The sequence below is a fragment of the Chiloscyllium punctatum genome, chromosome 27, assembly GCF_047496795.1.
Source record: "Chiloscyllium punctatum isolate Juve2018m chromosome 27, sChiPun1.3, whole genome shotgun sequence".
NCBI lineage: Eukaryota > Metazoa > Chordata > Chondrichthyes > Orectolobiformes > Hemiscylliidae > Chiloscyllium > Chiloscyllium punctatum.
Window position 1 is genome coordinate 69,593,468 of NC_092765.1, and position 23,314 is coordinate 69,616,781.

General features: G+C 44.0%; 1 long non-coding RNA gene across 1 annotated transcript in view; it reads left to right on the forward strand.

The window, feature by feature from the left end:
• LOC140453314 (uncharacterized) overlaps nt 1-23,314 on the forward strand; it is a 55,735-nt gene that overhangs the window by 21,850 nt on the left and 10,571 nt on the right. The window contains exons 3-5 of the long non-coding RNA XR_011952348.1: nt 3,082-3,245; nt 12,029-12,172; nt 22,698-22,823. This is a non-coding gene — a long non-coding RNA (uncharacterized lncRNA). The remainder of the gene's footprint in view (nt 1-3,081; nt 3,246-12,028; nt 12,173-22,697; nt 22,824-23,314) is intronic.

Genomic DNA, 23,314 nt, shown 5'->3' on the forward strand with positions numbered 1-23,314 from the left:
GGAGGGTGTAACAGAGGGTTGGCAGAATGATGCCTGGATGAGAATGTGTTTACTGTATGGAGGTTGGACACAGTTGGATTGTTTTGCGAGAATATCCGAGACTGAGGGGTGACCTGGTACAGGTATATAGCATTAGGAGAGGCGTGAACAGTGTGGATAGTTGGAATCCTCTTTCCAATGTAGAAATATCAAATACTAGGGCGCATCGGTTTAAGGTGAGAGTGAGAAGTTTTAAGTGAGATGAATGAGGCCAGTTGTCTTTACCGAGAGGGTAGAAGCTGCTCAGGAGGTGGGAGAGGTGGCAACAAGAGCAAACATTTGAAGGGCATTTAGACAGAAACATGAACGGACAGAGAATAGAGAGATATCGCCCATGTGCAGGCAGATGGGATTAGTTTAGAATACCATCATGGTCAGCACAGCCATGGTGGGCCGAAGGGCCTATTACTCTGCTCTACTGTTCGATTTTCTAACTTAACGACATCTCATTGGAAAATCCCGCCATCTCCAGGATCAGCCGAGTGAACCTTCCCTGGCCTGCCTCCAACACAAGAATGTCTTTCCTTAGGGCACGCATACTGTTCAATATAATCTAGGTGTGGCCTGATTTGTACCTTGTATCGTTTTAGCAAGACCTCCCTATTTTTAGACTCCATTCCCTTTGCCTTCTCGATTACCTGCTGATCCTGTAAGCTACCTGTTTCAGATTGATCCACAAGGATTCCCAAAACCCTTTGTGCAGTCAGTCTGAAACCAAACGGTGTTAACCTGAGAGTAAGTCGGGAACGTGCTGGAATGTGCTATAAAGAATATGACAATAAATGATAACTAGATACTTAGAAACAATGAAAGATGTATGACTTTATAAAAGGGGAATATTTTAAATCTGTTGGATTCTATATTTTGGTGTGGCCATAAATGGCAGAATAGATAAGGGTGGGGGAGGTTAGTTGCGGTAGAGGTATATTTGAAATTTCAGAAGCATTTTGACAAGTTTCAACCAGGGCTAAAAATTAGCTCGTGAGAGAATAGGGCCCCTGAAAGGTCAATGAGGCTGTCTATGTGGAATCACTGCTGATCGGGGAGATACTGAACAAATATTTTGTGTTCGGATTTACTGTGGAGAAAGACATGGAAGCTCGGGAAGTTAGGAAAATACATAGGGATGTCTTGAAAAGAGTTAACATTGGAGAACAGGAGGTGCTGGATGTCTTAAAATGCAATAAGTTAGATAGAACCTTTGGACATGATCAGATGTATCCCAGCGCCTCGTGAGAAGCGAGGGAGAAAATTACAGGCCCCCTCCTAGAGATATTTGCATCATCAACAGCCACTACAGACCAGTAAGACTGATGGCAGGGGTGGTAAGTTGTTGGAGGAGATTCTGAGGGAAACGATCATCGTGCCTTTGGAAAGGTAAGGACAGATTAACGATCGTCAGCATGGCTTTGTGCATGGGAAATCATGCCTCAAATGTGAGTGTGGAGATAGACAAGTGAGAGATCAAAGCAGAGCAGTACACGATGTCCACATGAACTTTATCAAGGCCTTTGACAAGGTTCTGCATGAATGATTGGATAGTAAGTTTAGATCAAGCATTACCAGGGAGCGCTCACCAACTGGATACAAAACAGATTGACGGTAGGAGACAGAGCATGTTCATAGAGGGTTACTGCTCAAACTGCAGGCCTGTGACTAACGGTGTGCCGTGGGGTTCGGTGCTGGGTCACTGTTGTGCATCATTTATATAAATGTTCTGGATGAAAATACAGGAGCCATAGTTAGCAAGTTTGTGAGTGAGACTGAAATTGGTGGGAAAGTGAACAGTGAAGAGGGTTATCGAAGAGTACAATGGGATCAACACTACTGCTAGGCCAGTGAGGTTAGGAATAACAGGTGGAGAAATGCACTGTGTTGTATTGTGGTAAAGCAGACCAGGCTGGACTTGTACAATTAATGTTCGGGCCCTGTGTATTGTTGTCAATCATTTCAGTGACCCAGGGAGTCACAGTTTTTTAAAAGTAGTGTCACGGGTAGACAGGCTGGTGAAGCAGGCGTTTGGGATGGTTCCCCTTCATTGGACAGAGCATTGAGAGTAGGAGTTGGGATGTCATGGTGTATCTGTACAGGACATTAGTGAGGCCTCTGTATAAGCATTGGTGATAATCTGGTAAAAATCAACATGTTCACGTATGTCCTTTAGGGAGGGATATCTGACATTCTTACCTGGTCTGGCTCACATGTGACTCCAGTCCCACAGCAATATGGCTGACTCTGAGCTGCCTCTGGGCAATTAGCAGTGGGGTAATGTATGCTGGTCCATCCGGTGAAATCCTCAGGCCATGAATGAATCAATGAAAATACAGATGTCCATCCCTACCTTTGCAAACAGCTCTAGTTGCAGCAATTCGTACTGGCTTTGTAACATTGTTCAGGCCTTTGCCCCTCTCTGTAACACCCTCACCATCTCCAGCACCTTCAATTCTCCCTGTTCCGATCATCTGATTAAACGCTGACAATGTTTCCTCTTCCTACTGCACTCCTCCTGCTAGGAGACTCCCTCGCGATCTCTTTAACAAATGTGTCCCCATTTCTAAACATTGGCTTCTTCGGAATTGATCATTTTTTTTTCATCTCTTATTCAAATCTGGTAAGTCCTGGACCAAGATCTTCTGAAGTGGGGAATGAGCATAGGGAAGCACTTCGAGACTTGGTGTGGGGAAAATGGGAATCCAGGAGAAAAAAACACAAGGAGCGTGCTGTCACATCAATGCCCCACCCACCCCCTTCTCATGTCCACCTTCTGCCACAAGTGGAACAGAGTCTGTAGAAGGCCAAATCGGTTTGTCCAGCCAACTCCAGCCTCCCACCCCCCACTGAGAGTGGCAGAGAGTCAGCCTCTTCTGTGATGTGATAGGAAGGTTGTATCCCCTCAATTATCCCAGTGCCTTTGTTACAAATTCAAACAATTCCCTGTTAATACAGTGTCTAATAATGTGATATCACTCAGTATCTCTCCATGTGGTATCCCTTGCTGTGTCGGTCTATGTTCTGTCCTAACAGCATTTCTCCCTCTTACAGATGGTCTGAGATCCTGACTCAACAGAATTGTCCACTCCAGAGAGACGCAGCAGCACAGGCAAAGGATGGAGGCTGGGATTTTTAAGATCTCTGCTGGACTCAGTTCCACGCTGCATGAGTTAATCTCATTGCATCAATCTAATTTCCCATTCTGTCTCATGCAGGTAATCAGGATGTTCCTAACTTCTGTCTCATCCATCACCTCATTGAAGCTGGTTAATCAGCCAGAGAGAGGGAGATCTGGAGCCTTCAGTACATCATACAGCCAGTAAGATCACTCACAGTAAACAGCACAGGGTGGAGGTAGTAGACTTCTATATTCAGACCTGGAAGAGCGGACATCGATACAGAGGTGGGAAAGCAACATTCTAGGCTTCATTCCCACCATCTTGTGAGGGTCCTGCTTTCACCTCTGCTGTACTGGTCCTCAATGCAACAGCACAACGGATCGCAGGCATCAATCCTGACCCATGCTTTATTCGTGATCTCTGTAATATTCTCCAGTCCTGATAATCCTTCCTCGGTTTGGAATCTCCTCTAGTCCACACCACACCTCTGTCTTTGTCTCTGTCAGGTTCTCCAGTCCCTAACACATTAATCCCAAGCTCCTCCAGTAGATACTAAATTCCTTCATCCCTGTAAACCCTGACAGCCCTGTCTATCCTTGTAAGCTCCTCCTACCAATATTCCATGTCAATGTATTTGTCTTTAACCTCTCCATCGGTCCCTACCTATGTAATCTTCTCCAGCTCCTACAACCCTTCCTTAGCTGTGAAAAATTTCTAATCTCCTTATCCTTCTCCAATTCTTTGATCTTTATCTTGTTAAATTTCATCCTCATTCCTGACACCATACCCCTCGCGACCACAGGAACCTCTTTCAGTTTGTGCAACCCTCCCCATCTGTGTAACTGTCTCCAACCCAGTAACCTGGCATTTTCCATTGCCTTCCTATCTCTGTAGCCTCCAGACCCTAGAAGCCGCCTTATATCTGTAAATGTCCTCAGTCACGTCAACCTTCCATATCTCTGTTAGTATACACAATAATCTCCGAGATGAAACAGCTCCCTGTTTGTGCCTCTTCGTCTGCCTACCTCTTCCTTTCTCCATCCCTATCCTTATCTCCGGGATCTAATCCAGTTCCCTCTATCTCTGAAAATTCCTTTAATCCCCAAACTGCTTTGTCCCACTGACATTCTTGACCAGATGTAACTCTGTTTAACTCTAGCATCCTCGAGTCCCTGTAAGCCTCCCTATCTCTGTAACCTCTACACATCTGTTCAACTCCCCACTACCGAGGAATGACTCCCTGTAATCGCCATAAGGGAGAAGGAATGACAGTGATCAGATATGATGGAACTGTCATTCCGGTGATTTAGCTGCATAATGACCATCGCTGGGACGTGAGTACTGAAGGGTTGTTGGGATAGAGTCAGAGAGATGTACAGCATGGAAACCGACCCTTCGGTCCAACCCATCCATGCTGAGCAGATATTCCAACCCAATCTAGTCCCAATAGGCAGACTAGGCAAAAAGCCAACAAGTTGTGAAGGAAGGATGAGATTAATGCATTAATGAGACAGTCATGTGGATCTGAATATAAAAGTGTAACTGAGAATAAGCAAACAGCAGCAACCGTTAGCAGGAATTCTTTTGCAGGCACCAGACAGTGATGGGAATGTCAATATGGTTACAGTCAGGACACTGAATGTACTTGTAGCAAGGGCAGTACAGTAGCTGTGTGTGACAGTGGTCTCCATGCCGACTCATACAGCAATGGGTATCAGTGCTGTAACGGATAGAATCCTGGATTGTATGTGAGATAGTTTTCTATCATATCATATTTGTAGATCAAATACTGTAGATCAAATAAATATCCAAGAATCCCATTATAAAGGTGTTTTGTGAGCAGAGACACATAATATTATGCAGGACATTTTGAGTTTGTGCTCAGACCTTGAGATTTAGGAGGGGAATGAGGCCATTTGGCCCATTGAGTATGCTGTGTCCTTCAATCAGATCATGGCTGTTCAACTCTACTTTCCTGCCTTTTCCACAAAACCCTTGTTTCCCTGATTAACTAAAATCTGCAGGAGGTGACAGAACAGTTGGAGAGATAGACAGAAATGGCAAATTGAGTTTAATCTGGACAAGTGTGAGATGATGTCAAATTCAAGAAGAAAGTTATCATACTAATGGATATTGATATACAGAAGGATCTTGGTGCAAGTCAGTAACTCCCAGAAAATGGCAACAGAAGTGTTTCAGATGGGACAGAAAGCAAATGGAGCACTGACCTTCATCAGTCACAACATTGGGTATAGTGGTTTGCATCTGATGTTGTATTTGTATCAAATGGTCGTTTGGCCACATTTGGAGTACTGGGTGCTGGTCTCATCTCCACACAATAGGAAGGATGTAGAGGCTTTGGAGAGGGGACAAAAGGGGTTTATCAGCACGTTGCCTGTGTTAGGGTTTTTAAGAGTGTGTTTGGTGAAAGAGGAAATTAAATAAAGTTGGATTGTTTAATGAGAGTATAAGAGGCTGACAGGTGACCAGGTACAGTAATATAACATTTGGAACAGGGTTAGATAATGTAGATAATCAGAATCTCTTTTCCAGTGTGTAAGTTTCAAATGCAAGAGTGCATAGGTTTAAGGTGAGAAAGAGGAAGTTTAAACGAGATGTGTGAGGCAAGTTTTTTTAACGTAGAGTGGATTTTACTGAGGGAGGTCGTAGAAGCAGAAATGTGAGTAAAGGTTTCAAGTGGGATTTAGACAGAAACATGAACAGGTAGAGAATAGAGGGATATGGACCATGTGCAGGCAGATGGTATGAGTTAGAATAGTATCTTAGACAGCATAGACGTGGTGGGCCGAATGGCCTGTTTCTGTGCTGCACTGTTAAGTTTTCTAACTTCCCAGCATCTGACCCAGCATGCTGAAATTGTTAGAAAGGATATGACAATATACAATAACTGGCCACTTAGAAACACATTTGATAACAGAGAATTTGTTTTTGAGCCTGTTGGATTTAATTTGTTGGTGTGAATATAAATGGCAGAATTGTAAGGGTGTAGGAGGGGTGTAGTGGTATAGGGGATATGGTGTATTTGAATTATCAGAAACCTTTACACAAGTTTCAATAAGGGCTAAGGAGTAACTTGGTAGAGAATAGGGCCCCTTAAAGATCAATAAGGTCACCCAAGTGTGGAACCAGAGGGGATGAGTGAGATATTAGACAAAATAGTCTTGTCAGTATTTACTGTGGCGAAAGACATGGAAGCTCGGGAACTTGGGGAAATAAATAGTGATGTCTTGGAAAGAATCCTCACCAGCGAAGAGAAAGTGCTGGAATCTTACAACAAATAAAGGTAGATCAATCCTCAGTAGCTCATTAGGTCTGTGCTCGAATTTTGTGGGAAGCTCAGGAAGAGATTGCAGTGTCCCTAACAGAGATATTTATATTATCAACAGACACAGTAACGTGTCGGAAGGGTTGCTAATGCTGTTCCATCACTTAAGGGCTGCAGGGAAAAGCCAGGAAATTACAGCCCCGTGAGCCCAGTGATGGGGAAGTTGTTGGAGGAGATTCTGAGAGAAAGGAGCTCCTTAATGAGAGGTCCTTAATGAATACTATGTCTCAGTATTCACTGCTGAGAAGGGTCTTGTCGTTTGTGAGGACAGCGTGAAACAGGCTGATGTACGTGAACAGGTGGATGTTAAGAAGGAGGATGTGCTGAGAATTTCGTAAAAGATAAGGATAGATACGTCGCTGAACCAGACGAGATGCGTCCAAAGTTAGTACACGAAACGAGGGAATGGATTGCTGTGCACCTGGTGATGACCTTTGCGCCCTCACTGTCCACTGGAGTTGGACTAGATGATTGGAGGCAGGAAAATATTATTCCCTTGTTCAGGAAAGTGAATAGGGATAATTCTGGGAATTGCACACCTGTCAGTCTTGTGTCTGTGGTGTGCAGATTATTGGAGAGGACTCTGAGAGACAGGATTTATTATTCCTTAGGAAACCATAGTTTGATTAGAGGTAGTAAGCATGGTTTTGTAAGGGGCAGGTTATGCCTTTCATATCTTCTTGAATCTTTTGAGAATGTGATGAAACACCTTTATGGCTCATTCAGAAAGTATGGAGACATGGGATACAGGGAAACCTGTCTGTCTGGATACGGGATTACTGGCCCACAGAAGATAGAGGGTGATGATAGTTAGAAACAACTCATCCTGGAGCTGAGTGACCTGTGGTTTTCTGCAGGCAGTTGTTACAGGATCTCTGCTCTTTGTGATTTTATGAATAAGTTGGATGTGTGAGTAGAAGAGTTGGTTAGTAAGTTTGCCAATGACGTGAAGGTTGGTGGAGTGGTGGATAGTGTGGAGGGCTGTTGTAGGTTGCAATGGTGCAATGACAGGATGTAGAGTTGGGCGGAGAAGTGGCAGATGGAGTTCAATTTGGAAAAGTGTGGAGTCATTCATTTTGAAGATTGAATTTGAATGCAGGATACAGGGTTAAAGGTAGGATCTTTGGCAGTGTGAAGGAACAGAGGGATCTCTGGTTCCAAATCCATAGATCCCTCAAGGTTGCCACCCAAGCTGATTGGCTTGTTAAGAAGGAATATATTGTGTTGGATTTCATTAGTTTGAGAATTGAGTTTTAAAGTTGTGAGGTTATGATGCAGCTCTATAGAGCCCTAGTTCGACCCCACTTGGAATATTGTGTTCAGTTCTGGTCCCTTCATTACAGGAAGGATGTGGAAGCTTTAGAGAGGGTAAAGAGGAGATTTACCAGGATGCTACCTGGACTGGAGAGCATGTCTTATGAAGAAAGGTTGAGGGAGCTAAGTCTTTTCTCATTGGAATGAAGAAGAGTGAGGGGTGACTTGGTAGAGGTGAACAAGGTGATGAGAGTCATAGAGCGAATAGAGAGAGATTTTTTTACCCTGACATAAATAGCTATGACAAGGGGGTATAATTTTCGGGTGATTAGCAGATGGTTAAGCGGAGATCTCAGAGGTAGGCTCGTTCCATATGAAGTGGTGAATCTGGAACGCACTGCCAGCGGTGGCAGTAAAATTAGATGCATTAGGGACATTTAATATCCTTCTGGATAGGCACATGGATGATAATAAAATGAAGGATATGGAAGTTAGAGTCATAGAGATGCACAGCACGGAAACAGACACTTCGGTCCAACCCGTCCATGCCCACCAGATGTCCCAACCCAATCTAGTTCCACCTGCCAGCACTCGGCCCATATCCCTCCAAACCCCTCCAATTCATATACACATCCAAATACCTCTTCAATGTTGCCATTGTACCAGCCTCCACCACTTCTTCTGGCCGCTCATTCCATACACATACCGCCCTCTGCGTGAAAAAGTTGCCCCTTTGGTCTCTTTCATATCTTTCCCCTCTCACCCTAAACCTATGCACTCTAGTTCTGGACTCCCCCACCCCATGGCAAAATACTTTGTTTATTTACCCTATCCATGCCCCTCATAATTTTGTAAACCTCTATAAGGTCACCCCTCAGCCTCTGACACTCTCCCTGTAGCTCAAATCCTCTAACCCTGGCAGCATTCTTGTAAATCTTTTCTGAACCCTTTCAAGTTTCCCAACACCTTTCTGATATAAGGAGACCAAAATCGCACGCAATATTCCAACAATGGCCTAACTAATGTGCTGTACAGTCGCAACATGACCTCCCAACTCCTGTACTTGGTACTCTGACCAATAAAGGAAAGCATACCAAACACCCTCTTCACTATCCTATCTACTTGCGACTTCACTTTCAAGGTGCTATGAACCTGGACACCAAGGTCTCTTTGTTCAGCAACACTCCCTAGGACCTTACCATTAAGTGTTTGAGTCCTGTTAAGATGTACTTTCCTAAAATGGAGCACCTCGCATTTATCTGAATTAAACTTTATCTGCCACTCTTTTTTTATCTTACGGTCGGATAAAGGATTGGCATGTGACCATGGCCAAAGGGTCTTGTTCTGTACTGTTCTGCGTTCTACCTGTAGTATCTTAAACTTGGTAATAAGCTCAGATCAGTGTAAAAGGATACGGCATTCAGGAGGAGCTAGTCAACTGGACTGAAAATTGGGCTTGATGGTAGGAGACAGAGGGTGATGGGGGACATGCTGTTTTTCTGACAGGAGGCATGTGACCAGCGGTGGAGTGGGTCCACTGTTGTTTGTCATTTGGATAAATGGTTTGGATGGGAATATTGGTTTCCCATTAAGTCAGTTTTTTGGTTGACACTGGAATTGGTGGTAAAGTGGACAGTGATGAAGGTTATCTGTGATACAACAGGATGAACAGCACTGCTGGGATAGTGGGCTGAAGAATAGCAGATGGAGTTTAATTAGATAAATTTGAAGTGTTCCATTTTGGTGAAACAAACCAGGGTGGGACTTGTACAGTTAATGTTAGAGCCCTGGGTCGTGTTGTCAGTCAGTGACCCAGGTACACAGTTCTTTGACAGTGGTGTCACAGGTAGACAGGCTGGTGAAGCAGGTGTTTGGGGTGGTTTCCTTCATTGGGCAGAGCATTAAGAGTGTGTGTTGGGATGTAATTTTGTACAAGATATTGGTCAGACCACCATAAAAGCATTGTTGATCAGTGGGAAGAACTCATCTGGTTCACTGACCTCCTTTAGGGAAGGACATCTGACATTCTAACCTGGTTTGGCCGACATGTGACTCCAGACCCACTGCAATATGACTGACTCTGAGCTGTCCTCTGGGTAATTAGCAGTGACACCCACATCCCATGAATGAATAAATAAAAATACATATGTCCCTCCCTACCTCTGCAAACCCCTCCAGCTGCAGCAATTCAGACTGGCTTTGTAACATCGTTCAGGCCCTGACCACTCTCTGTAACACTCTCACCACCTCCAGCACCTTCACCTCTCCCTGTTCCTTTTGTGACAATAAACCCTGACAATGATTCCCCTTCCCATTGCCTTCCCCCTGCTAGCAGACCCTTTGCAATCCCTTTAACACTTACTCCTTCAACACGCTCTCATTTTAAGATTTTAAGTACTTTGTGATGATCTTCTCATCCTCATAATCTAATATGATACATTTTGTCCTGAGTGAGTGGCCGGTGGGAATTTCGTGCTGTCTGCTTCAATGGAATGTCCTTTTGTTGAGTGATTTACACTGTTCCTTCAAATGATTTCCACTGTTCATTTACAGGCACATGTTTCAGTCTGTTTAGCCTGTTTACCTTAGTCCGTTCTCCTCTTAAACCCATGTAATTGGCTGTTTTCATTTCTAGTTGTAGCGTGTCCTTTCTGTGATTCACTTTAAAACTTTATATTTCTTTAAACTGCACTTTATCACAATTTCCTGAAGGATCTCTCCAGGTGATATTACTTATTCACTAAGTTTCATCACACAACGATCGCTCTGAGATAGTTATGTCCCTAGCCAGTTGCACAATCTTATTCAAAGCAACACTGAAAAAAGTTCTCTGAGCTCCTCTTCCAATATCACTGTTGTCAGTGTGACTGTCCCAGATTATGGCAATATTGAAGTTTCCCAAAATTATCATAATGTGTTTGTTAAAATATTCCAATGAGTTCCTGTTTAATACAGGGATGAGCAATGAAATGCTGTTCAGTGGCTAAAACTGTTCTGCTGCTTGTGTCCTTGGCAAGTAGTAGCCAGAATTTACATTCAAACTGACTCTACTTCATGATCTGAGGTCAAACGTTTTCTCTGTAATTTGTAATCCATTATTGTTAGCGTTACCCATTTTGCCTGAATTTCCATAAGGTTGTGATCCATTGAATATTTATGTCCACCTTTTGTTCGCCCTGTAACCACGTCTCTCTGGTGTCTAAATCTCTTTTATCTCTGTGTCACAAATGAATCTACTTTTTTGAAGAGACATTATCCATTCCAAAAAAAAACATAATTTACTCTTTCCCACAATTTTCTGTCACAAATCTATTTGCTGATCTACAGTTTTAGTTAAACTCTGTCCCATCCTGTTCCTTTCTGCTTGTCTTCAGTCACATTCCCATGTTGCTCCCATACTTCACCTTATCCCGTTGGATTTGGAAATCTCCTTTCACCTGAACCCTGTCCCTGCATCTTCTCTGTCAGTTTAAAGCCCTGTCCATAAACCTACTGACATGATCGGTCAGGACACTGGTCACAGCACAGTTCCACTGGGACCATCCTAATGGATTATTTATTAAAACAGGTATGGGATGTGGGTGTCTCTGGCTGACCAGCCTTTCTTGCTCAGCCCTAGCTGCCCTTGAGCTGAGTAACTTGTTCGGCCATTTCAGAGTGTAATTGAGAGGCAAACACTTTTCTGTGGGTATGTCTTGCAGACCACATGAGGATGGGCAGATGTCCTTCTCTAAAAGACAAGTGTTTGGGCTTTTCTTTGTACATCAGCAATGTTTTCATACGTATTTACGGATTGTTAATTACCATTTGTTTTAGTTATTGATTTCAAGTTTCTCCATTTCTGATGGTGGGATTTAAACCTGCCTCCACAGAACATTCACTGAGGTTTGGCATACATGCTCTCGCAATAATACCAAGCCAGCACGTCACCTGCTCACAGGTTGCTCAACCCTGAGCACAGATACATTATGAAGCTAAACCCGTTCTTCCTACACACTTGTTTCATCCTAAAATCATCCTGCACTCTGATGATATCACTCAGTCTCTCTCTATGTGGTATCTCTCACTGTGTGGATCTAATTGCTGCCTCTGTCAGCATCTCTCACTCTTGCAGCTACTCCACATCCTGAGCCAACAGGATTGTCCACTCCAGAGGGATACAACAGCGCAGGCCAGGAATGGAGACTGGGATTTTCCAGATATCTGTGGGACACAGTATCATTCTCCCTGTGTAACCCTCACTGCTTCTGTCTAATTTCCTATTCTATCTATCTTTCAGTCTCCTATACGTACTCAGGAAGTTACTGACTCAGTGGAAGTCCCAGCTGCTGGGTGTTTCGTCCATGACGACATTGAAGATGTTTGGTCAGCCAGAGAGACAAAGTGCAGGGAAATCTGGAGTCTACAATAAATCTGCAGTGAGGTAAGGTCACTCACAGTGCACAGAGCAGGGAGCAATGAGAGGGCTCCAAACATCGGTTAACAAGACATGACATCGATACAGTGCTGGAGGGGGAGCACAGTACAGACACACCCCAGGCTCAATCACTGCCCCTACTTTAACTTACTTTGTACTGAGTCAGCATCGGGAGTGTCACAGTTATCGATCCAGGGCTGTGCTGTCTTAGTGAGCATCAGCATAATAGAGAGGAAAGCAGGCCTCCCACGAGAGGGTGGGACTGCTGCCTGGGGTCATTCTGTTCTGCGCTCCCTCTCTATGTCATGTCTCTATGTCATGTATCCTTGACCAGTGTCTTCAACAGTGTGTAACTCCTACATCCGTTCCAGTCCCTGTAACCTCCTCCCTTCCCTTTCGTCCCTCCACATATTTGAAATGTACTGCATTCCAGCCTACCATCCCTGTCTCTGTAACTTGCTTCAGTGTCTACACCATGCCTTATCTCAGTAGTCTCCTCCTCCAACAACTGGAGACCGAGTCATGAGGCACGGAAACAGAACTTATGGTCCGAATAAGCCGTGCTGACCAGGATTACCAAACTGAACAAATCGCTTCAGCCTGTGTTTGGCCCATATCCATTCAAACCTTTCCCTCTCCATGTAGCTGCCCAAATGTCTTTACCATGTTGCAATTGTTCTTGTTTCTCCATGTGCCCCTGGCAATTCGTTCTGTCTATGCATCACACTCTGTGGATAATGTTGGCCCTCCGCTCCCTCTTTAAATCCTTGCTCTCACTCCTCCCATTTATGCCCTCTAGTTTTGGACTCACCTACCCTTGGCTATTCACCTTACTCAGGGCCCGCAAGATTTTGTAAACCTTGATAAGTTCACCCCATAGCCTCCTCTGCCCAAGGGAAATATTTTGGACAATGTTACAAATATCTCCAACTCATATAGCAAAGTGCAGGCCAATGAGGGAAAGTGTACCAAATGCTGCTTTCTCCTGTGATGCCACTTCCAAGGAACAATGTAACTGTAGCCCTTGGTCTCTCTCTGTTCGACAACACTGCCCAGGGCCCTGCCATTGACTATGTTAGTCCTGCCTGGTTTGTCTTAACAAAATCCAACATCTGAATTCAACTCAATCTTTCATTCCTTGGTCCACTGCCCCCCTTGGATGAGATCCCCTTTGATAACCCTATTTACTGCCCACTACACCATTAATTTGATCATCCATAAAATTACAAACAATGGCTCCTCTATTCTCAACCAAATCGTTTATGTAGATGATTCACATCAGTGGACCCAGCCCTCATCCTTATGGCACACCGCTCGTCACAGGTTTACAGTCTGAACAACAACCCTCTCCCACCTCCCTCTGTCTCCTACTGTGAAGCCAATTTTGTATCCAGTTGGCGAGCTCTCCCTGATCCCATGTGATCTAACCTTACTAACCAGTATATTAAGCTAAACCCTGTCAAAGGCCCTTCTGGCGTTGGTGTAGACAATGTATGGTCACCACTTCTACGAAAACAATCAAGTTAGTGAGCCCTGACTTTGTCTGCACCATGCCCTGCTGACTATCTTTCATCAATCTTTGCTTTTCCAAATGAATGTGACCCCTGTCTGGCAGAATCACTTTCACAACTTACCCACCACTGACGTTGGGCTAATTGGTCTTAAGTTCCCTGGCTTTCCATTGCAGCCTTTCATAAATAATGGAATAAAATATATTCTTGTCATAGAACGATACAGCATGGAGACTGACCCTTCAGTTGGTACCAAACGTAACCTAAAACTAAACACATCCCAGCTGCCTGTTGCTGGCCCATATCCCTCTAACCCCTCCCTATTTCTGTACTTAATCAAATGTGTTTTAAACATTGTATTTGTACCCACATTCCCCCCTTCCTCAGGAAGTTTATCCCACTCACAAACCACCTTCTGTGTAACAATTAGCCCCCATGTCTTTTTTTTTAACATATCCCTCTTCTCACCTTAAAAATGTGGCCCTTCCACTTGAGACTCCCCCATCCTGAGGAAAAGGCAACTGCTATTAACTCTATCTATATCCCTCAACTCTTTCATAAATTTCCATCAGGCCATCTCTCATCCTCCAGGCTCCAGTGAAAAAAGACTGGCTGGATAGGCTTTTTTTCAGAACTCAAGACTTCCATACCCAGCCACATCCTGGTAAATCTCTTTTGAAACCCCTGCAGCTTAATAATATCCTCACAATAACTGGGCGACCAGAACTGGACAGAGTACTGCAGAACAGGCCACACCAATATCTGTGCAATCTCAACATGATGTCCCAAATCCTACACTCAATGGACTGAGCAATAGTCAGGCATGCCAAGCAGTGCCTTGTCCATCCTGTGATGTAAACTTCAAGAATTATGTACCTGAACCCGGAGATCCCTCTGCTCTAAAACACTAACCGAGGCCCGAACATTAATTGTATAAGCTCTACCCTTGTTTGTTTTACCAAGTGCACTACCTCGCGTTTATTCAGATTTAATTCCATCCATGGTTTTTCAGCCCATTCAGCCATATTATCAAGATCCATTTTAGCAAACCTCCTTCACAGTCCACGATTCCACCCTCCAGTCTTCCAGCACATCACACTTGGCTGTCAATTGCACAAATACTTTTGCTCGGTGCTCCACAATTTCTTGCCTAGCATCCCACAATGTCCTATGATACACTTAATGAGGTCGTGGTGCTGTCCATACCTTTGTGTTTTAAAACCTCCAGCACCACCTCTTCTATAATATGCCCTCTTTTCAAGTCATAGAGATAAATACCATGGAAGCAGAGCCTTCGGTCCAACTCATCCATGCTGACCAGAAGATCTAAATGTATCCATCCCATTTATCAGCATTTGGCCTAAGTACCTCAAAACACTTGTTATTGATATACCCAACCAGATACCTTTTAAATGTTATAATTGTATTTGTCTATGTTACTTTCTCTCTCAGCTCATTCCATACACGTATCACCATGTGATTGAAAAAGCTGTCCCTTCAGTCCCTTTGAAATCTTTCCCCTCTAACCTTAAACCTATGCCCTCTAGGTTTGGACTCTCGAACCCCTGGAAAAAGACCTTGAAAGTTTACGCAATCCATACCCCTCATGTTTATATAAACCTCTGTCAGGTCACCCCTCAGTCTCTGATTCTCCAGTGACAGTAACCCCAGCTTATTCAGCAACAACCCGGGCAATATCTTGTAAATCTTTTCTGAGCAAATTCAAATTTCACAACGTCATTCCTATAGCAGGGTGACTGGAATTGCAGAGAACTCCATTTGCGGTCTAACATATTACTCTTGTTCCCTGAATTCCCCAGTCTTTCTCCACAGTAAGTTCTGGAGTGAAAAAATTGTTTAGGGTCTTAGGAAATATGCTGCAGTTCCACACATCGATGGCCTCATTGATCTTTAAGGGCCCTTATTTTGTCTCGAGTTTCTCTTTTACACTTAATATATTTATACAACCACTTTTGGATTCTCCTTATGCTTCTCTGCCGAGGCTATTTCATGTACCCTTTCTGCATTCCTGATTTCCACCCAAAGTGTATTCCTACAGCCCCTGTGATCCTCGTGGATTCCCTGGATCCAGCTGACATGTGCCCCCTTTTCCTTGACCAGACTCTCAACAGACAGTCAGTGTTTCCGAATGCTGTCAGCATTGACCTGCACACAAACAGGAAAATGCTGGCACTGAAGGCTCAATTTATCTCACTTTTAATATATTCTCATTTGCCAGATTTCGCTTTCCCTGTAAATAGACTCTCCAATCACCTTTTGAAAGTTCCTGGCTGATACGGTCAATATTAGTCTGGCCCCATTTTACAATTTGAACTTGTGGACCAGGCCTGTCCTTTTCCATAGCCATTTTCAAACTCATACAACTGCCTCAGTCCCTTTCCCTACCTTGTTTCCCAAGTGGAGGTCAGGTTTTGCCCGTTTCTCTTTTCAGTCCATTTATATATTGATTGGGAGTTTTCTGGAACGCAATTACCAAATTCCTCCCTTGCAAATGCTGAACACTGGCAGTCCCAGTCTCAGTTTGGAAAGTTTAAAAACCCCTGCCAGAACAGCCCTATTATTGTGATCGATATTTGCGATCTCCTGAAATATTTGTTTCTCAGTCTGCCACGGATTATTCGGGGTCAATAGGACAATTGTGTCAGAGTGATGACCCATTCTTATTTCTCTGTTCCACTAACATAGCTTCACTGGGCAATCCCACAGGAATATCCTCTCGACGTACTGCTGTGATTATTCTTGCAATCGAAGCCCACCACCACACATCCTGTCTTGCCTCCCCTTCGATGCTTCCTGCAGTCCCTCTACCTTGAAACAATGAGTTGCCAGTCCTGTCCCTCCCTCAGCTGTGTTTCTGTAATAACTATAATATCCCAGTCCCATGTTCAAATCCATGTTCTGAGTTCATCTTCCTTAGCTGTCTGGCCCCTTGCACTGAAATAAATGCAGTTTAATCATCGGTTTTCCCCTATTCTCTGCTATGTTCTTGCCTGCCTTGTCTGTTGAAATTGCTGTCTTTAACTTGTGCAACAGTCTCAATCTTCTTTCTGACCTTACGAGTGTTTAAGGTCCAACACCCTGCCAGATTAGATTATATCCTCTCAAGCAGCTCTAACAATTCGCCCCACCAGGATATGGGTCCCCCTCCTGCTCCCAGTTCAGGTGCCTTCCCTACCCAGTCCACCTGTCCTGACACCTTTAGGGATATTTGGATTGTCCACTCAGGTCCCTGTGTTCCTTAATAGTCGGCAAGAACCAACCATTCATTATGTCTGCCCTTCGCTTATCATACCTCCCACAGGGTATGACCTCACATTGATCAGAACTAAACTCTGCTCAGATTATCATCTGATGGTCATCAGACTGTAGCGAGAGACTATCCCCCTCACTGTGAACAACATCTTCATCTTTCATATCGTCTGCAAACCTATCAATGATAACCTTTGCTTTCACATCGAAGTTATTATTCGACAGACTAACCAGCAATGGTTCCTGCACAGATACCTGTGGTACACCCGCTGGTGAAAGAATTTCAAACACGAAGAGATTTATCCACGAATTTTGTATCCAATTTACCAACTTGCCTTGAATCCCAGTGGCTCTTCCCTTTTGGACCAGCCTTCCATGTGGGACCTTGTCAAAGCCCTTATTCAGGTCCACGTAAACCACATCATCTGCACTGCCCTCATCAATATTTTGAGAGATCATTTAAAAAAACACGCAACTGAATTCCTCAGACAGTATCTTCCTCTGCCAAATCCGTGATGACTCAGCCGAGTTAATCCCTGCCTTTTCAAGTGTTGATTCATCCTCAGAATTGTTCCCAGAAATTGCCCTCCCCCTGCTGTCAGACTATCTGCTCTGTAATTACCTGGCCTATCCCTGCTACCCTTCCTGAACAAAGGACCCACATTAGATATCCCCCAGTCATTCGACACTTCACCTGTGTCCAGCAAAGTATTAAATATATCCACCAGGGCCCCAGCAGTCTCCTCCCTTACATCCCATAGCAGCCTGGGATACATTTCTTTGGGCTCTGGGGATTGCTCCACCTTTATGCCTGTGAAGACATTTAATACTTGCTCCTTATTGATCTTACCATGTTGTAGAACCTCATCATCCTAACTGAAATCCCCGGCTAAAATTCTTTCTCCTGTGTGAATACAGATGGGAAGTATTCATTGAAGACCTCACCTACTTCCTCTGGCTCCATGCACAGATTATTCCTTTGGTTTCTAATAGGCGCAACTATTTAACTAGTAATCTTCTTCCTCTAACTGTATTGATAAAATACCTTGTGGCCTTTTCTTAACAGTATCTCCCAAGGGTATTTCAAGCCCATTCTTTGCTCCTCATTTTTAAGGACCCCTTGCACTCTCTATACTTTTGAAGTGCTTCCCCTGTTTTCATCGCACTGTCCTTACTTTATCCAGCTCACGATATCGCTTGACCAGTATTCACTGGAGTTACTGTCTTTGTCTTTCACTCTTCTCTTCTGGGAGCACACTAGCCCTGAATTCTCACTGTATCACTTTAACTTTCTTCCTTTATCCGAATATGAACCCAACTGCAAATAGTTCCTCCCAGTCTGTGTTTGCCAGATCCTGTCCCGTGATAATGATAATGCCCAGTGACAGTAACATTCTAATGATTAGGGGCTTCCCCAAATTTGGCACCTTCACTTCTGCACTCTCCTTATCTCTTTCTAAAATGACTTTGACACTTAGTGTTGTGTCCACTATCCCCAAAACGCTACAAAAATCCTTATGTCTGTCATCCTGTCCAGCACGTACAACCCACTCTGTCTGTAACATCCAGCCCTTACTGATCTACCCTCCAGCCTCTCCAACACATGATATCACTGCAACCTTCTCCAGTCCCCACAGCACTTCTCCATCCTTTCATACAGCACCTCATTACCTCTAACTATTCAGAGAGTGCGGAGGCATGGGATACAGGGAAACCTATCTGTCTGGATGCAGAATTCCTGGCCTATAGAAGACAGAGGGTGATGTTAGATGGAAAACATTCAGCCTGGAGTTCGGTGACCAGTCGTGTTCTGCAGGGATCAGTTCCCGGAACCATGCTCTTTGTGATTTTTATAAATGACTTGGATGTGGGAGTGGAAGATTGGGTTAGTAAGTTTGCCAATGACACAAAGATTGTTGGAGTGGTGGGTAGTGTGGAGATCTGTTGCTGGTTGCAACGGGGCATTGACATGATGGGGAGCTGGGCTGAGAGGTGGCAGAAAGAGTTCAACCTGGAAAAGTGTGAAGTGATTCGTTTTGGAAGGTCGATCTTGAATTTAGAATATTGGGTTAAAAGTAGGATTCTTGGCAGTGTGGAGTAACAGTGGGATGTTTGGTTCCACGGCCATAGATCCCTCAAAGTTGCCACACAGGCAGATAGGGTTGTTAAGAAGGAATACGTTGTGTTGGCTTTCATTAGCTGGGGGATTGAGTTTCAGAGCCGTGAGGCTATGCTGCAGCTCTATGGAGCTCTGCTTAGACCACACTTTGATATTACATTCAGTTCTGGTTCTCTCATTACAGGAAGGATTTGGAAGCTTTAGAGATGGTAAAAAGAAGATTTACAAGGATGCTGCCTGTACTGGAGGCATTTCTTATGAAGAAAGGTTGAGGGAGGTAAGGCTTTCCTCATTGGAGTGAAGAAGGATGAGGGACGTCTTGGTAGAGGTGAACAAGATAATAAGACGTGCAGACACAGTGAACTGTGATTATTTTTTCCCCCATGGCAGAAATGGCTATCAGAAGGGAGTATAATATTAAGGTCACTGGAAGAAGGCTAAGGTGAGATTTCAGAGTTTGGTTCTCCACAGAGTGGTGGGTGTGTCGAATGTACTGCAGTGGAGGTAGTAGAGTTAGATACATTAGGGGCATTTAATAGACTCTTGGAAAGGCACATGGATGATAGTGCAAAATGAAATGTATATAGGTTAGTTTGATCTTGGAGGAGGATAAAAGGTCGGCAGAACATTGAGGGCTCAAGGGCCTTATACTGTACTGTTTTATGTTCTACGTTCCGTATGGAAAACTGGGTAAGATGTTCTGATCAAGGTAAAAGGATACGGCATCCAGGAGGAGCTAGTCAACTGGATATACAATTTACCTCAAGGTCGGAGACAGAGGGTAGTTGGAGACATTTTGTTTTTCTGACTGAGGGTGTTTGTCATTTGAATAATTGATTTGGCTGAGAATATTAGTTTCCTGGTAAATACGTTTGTAGGTGGCACTAAAATTGGTGATATACTGGACAGTGAAGAAGGTTAACTATGATAAAACAGGATGAACAGTCCTGCTGGGATAGTGGGCTGAAGAATAGCAGATGGAGTTTAATTAGATAAATGTGACGTGTTCCATTTTGGTGAAACAAGCCATGGCAGGATTGTACAGTTAATGTTCGGGCCCTGGGTAGTGTTGTCAGTCAGCGAGCCAGAGATGCAGGTACACATTTCTTTGAAAGTGGTGTCACAGGGAGACAGGCTGGTGAAGCAGGCGTTTGGGATGGTTTCCTTCATGGGTCACAGCATTGAGAGTAGGAGTTGGGATGTCATGTTGTAGTGGACACTGGTGAGGTCACCATAAAAGCATTGCTGATCAGGAGGAGAAATACATCTGGTTCACTTACATCCTTTAGGGAAGGACATCTGACATTCTAACCTGGTCTGGCTGTCATGTTACTCCAGGCCCACAGCAATATGGCTGATTTGGAGCTGCCCTCTGGGTAATTAGCAGTGGGGCAAAGAATGCTGGTTCTGGTAGTGACACCCACATCCCATGAATGAATAAGTTAAATACATATGTCCCTCCATTCCTCTGTGAACCCCTCCAGCTGCAGCAATCCATACTGGCTTTGTAACACCATTCAGGCCCTGACCACTCTCTGTAACACTCTCACCACCTCCAGCACCTTCACCTGTCCCTGTTCCTATCATCTCATCAAACCCTGACAATGATTTCCCTTCTCACTGCCCCCCTCCTGCTAGCAAACAGTTCACAATCGCTCTAACAATTACTGCATAAACACTGTCTCACTTTAGAATTGTTAGTACTTTTTGGTGATCTTCTAAGCCTGATAATCTAATAAAATCCATTTGTCCTGAGTGAGGGACAGCAGGAAATTTCTTGCTGAGGTTTTGACTGTTTCAATGGAATGTCCTTTTGTTGATTGTTGTACACCATTCTTCAAGTGTTTTCAACTGTTTGCTTACAGACACACATTCTAGTCTGTTCATCCTGTTAACCCTTGGTCAGTCCTCCTCTCAAACCCATGTAAATGGGCTATTTTGTTTCACATTGTGTCTTGTCCATTCTGTGATTCATGTTAAAGCTTTAGAATTAATTAAATTTCACTTTATCCCAGTTTCCCAGAGGATCTCTCTGTTCTCCATTACTCATTCACTCAGCTTCATCAGACAACAGTCGCTCTGAGATAGCTGCGTCCCTCGCCAGTTGCACAATGTGATATTCAAAGAAACACCGATGGGAAAAAAAAATTCTCCTCTTCGAAAATCACTCTTGTCAGTGTGATTGTGCTAGATTATGCGAATATTGAAGTTTCCCAAAATTATCTCAATGCCTTTGTTAAAAATTCCAATCAGTTCCGGTTTAATGCAATGATGAGCAAGGAAATCCTGTTCGGTGGCTAAAACTGTTCTGCTGCTTGTGACCTTGGCAAGTAGTAGCCAGAATTTACATTCAGACAGATTCTACTTCATGATCTGTGGCCAAATACTTTCTCTGTAATGCCTTTGTTACCCATGTCTGTCAGCGTTACCCAACCGTCCTTTCCCATTCTGCCTTAGACCCCGCAAGATTGTGAACCATTGAATATTTATGTTCCACCTTTTGTTCGTCCTGTAACCATGTCTCTCTAGTGTCTAAATCCCATTTATCTCTGTGTCACAAATCCATCTACCTTATTGAAAATACTTTGTCCATTCCAAAATAAAACATAATTTAATCTTTCCCATAATCTCCTGTCACAAACCTGATGTACAGTTTTAGTTAAAGTTTTTCCATCCTGTTCCTGTCTGCTTGACTTCAGTCACATTCCCATGCTGTTCTGATGCTTCACTTTTTCTCTTTGAATTTGGAAAGCTCCTTTCACTTGAACCCTGTCCCTGCATCCTCTCTATCAGTTTAAAGATCTGTCCATAAACCTGCCAACATAATTACCAACACTCCGTTCTCATCATGGTTCCATCGGGTCCCAGTACAATGGGATTGTTTTTATTTACTTGTGGGATATGGGTGTCTCTGGCTGACCAGCCTTTCTTGCCCAGCCCTAGCTGCCTTTGAGTTGAGTAACTTGCTCGGCCATTTCAGAGGGAAATTGAGAGACAAACACTTTATTGTGGGTATGTCGTGCAGACCACGTGAGGATAGGCAGATGTTCTTCTCTAAAGGACCAGTGTCTTTTTGATGAACAAAGATTATTTTGGACATCAGCAATGGTTTCATACTTATTCATGAATTTGTAATTGCAAGTTGTTTTTAATTATTGATTTAAACTTCCCCCATTTCTGTTGGTGGGATTCAAACCTGTCTCCCCTGAACATTAGCTGAGGTTTGGGAGACATGCTCTAGCAATAATACCACTCGGCCATCACTTCACCTGCTCACAGGTTGCTCATTCCTGATCGTTAATGCCAGTGCATACTGAAGCAAAACCCGTTCTTCCTACACAATTATTTGATACTGACATCTTCAAGCAGTCTTGTGATATCACTCAGTCTCTCTCCATGTGGTATCCCTCACTGTGTGGGTCTAATTGCTACCTCTGTCAGTGTCTCTCACTCTTGCAGCTACTCCAGATCCTGAGCCAACAGAATTCTCCACTCCAGAGAGGTGAGGCAGAACAGGCTAAGGATGCAGACTGGGATTTTCCAGATCTCTGTGTGACTTAGTGCCATTCTGTATGTGTAACCCTCAATTCATCCGTCTAACATCCCATTCTGTCTATTTCTCTGTCTCCAGTAGGTTCCTGACTCAATAGACTTCCCATCTGCTGGGTGTCCCGTCCATCACCACATTGAATATAGTTGGTCAGCCAGAAAGACAAAGGGAAGGGAGATCTGGAGTCTTCAATAAATCCTGCATAAGGTAAGATCACTCACAGCCCACAGAGCAGAGAGCAAGAGTGGGCTCCAAACATCGGCTAACAAGACATGACATAGATACAGTGCTGGAGGGGGAGCACAGTACACACACCCCTCAGGCTCAATCCCCACCCCTGGGCGGCACGGAGGCACAGTGGTTAGCACTGCTGCCTTACAGCACCAGAGACCTGGGTTCAATTCCCGCCTCAGGCGACTGACTGTGTGGAGTTTGCACATTCTCCCCGTGTCTGCGTGGGTTTCCTCCGGGTGTTCCAGTTTCCTCCCACAGTCCAAAAATGTGCAGGTCAGGTGAATTGGCCATGCTAAATTGCCCATAGTGTTAGGTAAGGGGTAAATGTAGGGGTATGGGTGGGTTGCGCTTCGGCGGGGCGGTGTGGACTTGTTGGGCCGAAGGGCCTGTTTCCACACTGTAAGTAATCTAATCTAATCTAATCTAATCTACTGTAAGTTCTGTTGTACTAAGACTCATTACTC